Source organism: Mus caroli, chromosome 11 (assembly GCF_900094665.2).
Source record: "Mus caroli chromosome 11, CAROLI_EIJ_v1.1, whole genome shotgun sequence".
Lineage (NCBI taxonomy): Eukaryota > Metazoa > Chordata > Mammalia > Rodentia > Muridae > Mus > Mus caroli.
Window position 1 is genome coordinate 88,744,131 of NC_034580.1, and position 3,512 is coordinate 88,747,642.

A 3,512-nucleotide genomic window follows, 5' to 3' on the forward strand; every position below is an offset into this window, starting at 1 on the left:
AACTTCACATTCATTTTGCACAATAACAAGATGATCGGACAAACTCACATTAGACTAAAATTCCAAGTTTATATGAACAACATAGCTATACTTTCTCAGTGCTAGCAACACTATATTGCCTGTGCTAGCCAGCAATCATAGTCTGGATGATGACTCACTTAAATTCTAGGAGAGCCCAAGTAACTGGACTATTAGGACATTCCAAACTTTCTTTTAGGAAAGAACCGCACTGATACTGGTGGCACTAAAATCTCAATTGTATTTTTTAACAATGACCTCTATATTAGGTATCTATCATTGCACATAACACTCGTGAGACTTGGTAGATTAAAACAGCATTTATTATTAACGTTCCACGAGTTTATAGGTCAACTGACTGAGTGATTTCACAGATCTCATTAAGGATAGGCTTGGCAGATCCTGGCTGGAGCTGCAGTTGTGTATGTGGTAGACTGGCAGGGTGGCTGAAGGTTGACATGCCTTTAATGATCTCACTCACACATCTAACAGCTGGCTATGAACCAGGGTGATGCATGGCATTGAGCCATGAGTTTCTCTTCCAGACAGCTAGCCTGGGAATGCTTGCATGGCATAATCACAAGAAAGCAGTGGAAATACTGAAGCTTGTGTGTAGAAGTGGCATGCAGTTAAATATCAAGAAGTCATCAGGTTGCAGCAGCAGCAGAACCCTCTATTCCCATGCAAGCAAACTGAAACACAACATTCTATACATAGAACGAATCTTAAGTCTAACTAATCTAAACTGTCTCTGCTTCTACATAGACCCTTTCCACTGAGATGCTCCAAATAAGACTATTGTTCCCCCTATGTAAAAATTTTCTTTGCCTTGTTTCCATGCTCACCCTATGATAATATTCTTTCTTAAGTCTTGTGCTTAATCCCAAGCACACAATTCATGAATTCATATCTATTCCAATAAAAAACTAAAAATTTAATGTGCTCTGGTTTATTGTTTTTTTATCCTACCTCTTCTGTATTCTATGGTCTGACAGAGGTGAAAGGTTCAACTTGCATGCAACGACACACATCCTGGAGAGAAAGCTGCAAAGGCATTCTCTAAATTACAAGGATGCAGAGCTAGTTCATCAGTAGTGGGCATTTTTGTAGTTTAATCCCCTCAACCTCCTGCTTGGCACATTTCCTCTGATGGACTGTTTCTGTTTGACAGAAAGGAATAGACTCATGCTCAGAGACTTTTATAAAAGGTAGCACTAATTTGTATGACTGTGAGTACCTTAAGATATGGGGCCTGACTCACAAAGAGATGCACTAGGGGTGAGCCTTTGAAGGTCATAGGCACTCTGATTGCTGCATAATCTTCTCTGTATCCTACTCTGTGGCAAAAAAAAGTGAGTAAGTGTCTAACACACAGAGAATAGCTCTATTCTGCCATGCTTTCTTCAGCATAATGGACTACGAGTTCTGAACCCACGAGCCAAAATAAATCTTTCTTCACTTAAGCTGTTTCTATTGGGTATTTTTGGCTGCAAATGTTAACTAATACATCTGTTGATGCCATTGAATGAGCTAAGATCAAATTTCATCCAACTTGTCCCCTTGAGAAGCATTGTTTCACTAGCCATCCCCACATTCCAAAAGAATGATGCCCCGTGCATCTGACAGTGGTCAGTTACTCATTGTTTAGTAACATATTTAAAGATGACACAATTCACTAATTCTTCTCTGTTATAGATCCAATGCAATCCCTATCAAAAGCCCAGCGCGATGCTTCACGCTAATTGAAAATAATAATTCTAAACTTCACACGGAAACACAAAAGACCCAGATAGCCACAATAACCCTAAGCTGTAAAAGAACAGCTGGAGGTATCATCAGCCCAGATTTCAAACTGAACTTCAGAGCTATAGTGATAAAAATAATATGGTACTTGCATAAAAACAGACATGTTGAGGACCCACATATAACGCCACACTTCCTATAGCAATCTAGTTTTTTACATAGACCAAAAGTATACACAGGAAGGAAACAACATCTTCAATAAATGGTGCTTATCAAACTGGATAGTTATATGTAGAAGCAAGGACCTTATCCTTATCTCTCTCCTTGTATAAACTCAACTCTAAATGGATTGAGAACCACAAAATAAGACATAATGCCCTAAATCCGATAAGAAAAGTGCTAGATACAACTAGTCACTGGCACAGCAATAGACTCTCTTAATAGGGTCCTAAGAGTGTTGGCATTAAGGCCAACAATTAAAATACTGGGACTCCAGGAAGTAATTACTTTTTAATTAGTTAAAGGATAAAAATTTTCATTTGGTTATAGGTATCTTCAACCACAGGCTGGCCCCATACTCAGCCAAGAGTGAGAAGTATGCTTTTAACTATCGCTGTTATTTATTCTTCCACTTTACCAGTTAATGGGTCTTTTGCAAGTCAACAAATTGTGTTATGCTTTACCTATAATCTCCACCGACCATTACATATTTGAAAAGCCTATAGTCTGAAACTTGTCAAGCACTGGGACATTTAAGTTCCAGTGTTCAAAGATATACCCTATAACACTACTGCTGGATATCTTGGGAGTTGAAACTTCTTTAAGGTTACATCATCCTGCACTGAATATTATTACAAAGTACTCTGGAGGTAAAAGTCAATGGCCCACACTTTAGAATCACAATGCAATATTAATGTTAAGACTTTCATACAACTTGGCTATTGCAGAAATTAAGTCTTCCATCTAAAGTTTTGTTTCAATGAATAATTGGAAGTTAGTAGAGACCTGCACTAAAATTTTGATTCAAATAGATTGAGACTGAGCTCAAACTTGTTGGGGGAATTAAAAGAATACACATGTAGAAGAAAGAGACTACAGTGCTAATCAAAATCTTATCTCTGACTCTAATAACAGAACCACAGAGAGCTTCTAGCTGGAAAGAGGAGAGAGATACAGACTTCTCTTTAGAAAACTCAGCTTTCCTTTAGGAAAGGCAAGCACAGCATATGCTATCCCTTGGCAGATTTTCATGTACTAGACATTCTGATAAAGGTGCCATTTCTCAGTGATCAGTCCAGACTCTACTTTCAAGGGAGTTGGTTATGAATTCACCCCAGCCAGAAACATCAAGGTAAAATGGATACCCTGCTAGTAATGATACCAGAAAGCTCAAAGGCCCAAGTCATAGGCAATCTGTAAGGTCACAGAGGAACAGAGGAAGCACAGTCAGACAATGTGACCCAAAGTGATTCAACCTGGAAAAAAATGAGGCCACTGTCATGCATTCATAATCACACTCTGCACCGGGGTAGCTCTTGAAGAGGATTTTTTTTTACAGACTTTTCACAGCTTTCAGTTTTATTTTATCCACACACCTTCTCTTGGAAACTATGCAGACCAGGTTGAATAAAATTCACAGGATTTTGGGGGAGAAAATAAAGGCAAAGACAGGGAAAATGATGTGTTCAATGTCACCTAAGAGAATAAATTTAGAACTAGGGCATCTCCAGGTCTCTGCTCCTCAGGGTTAC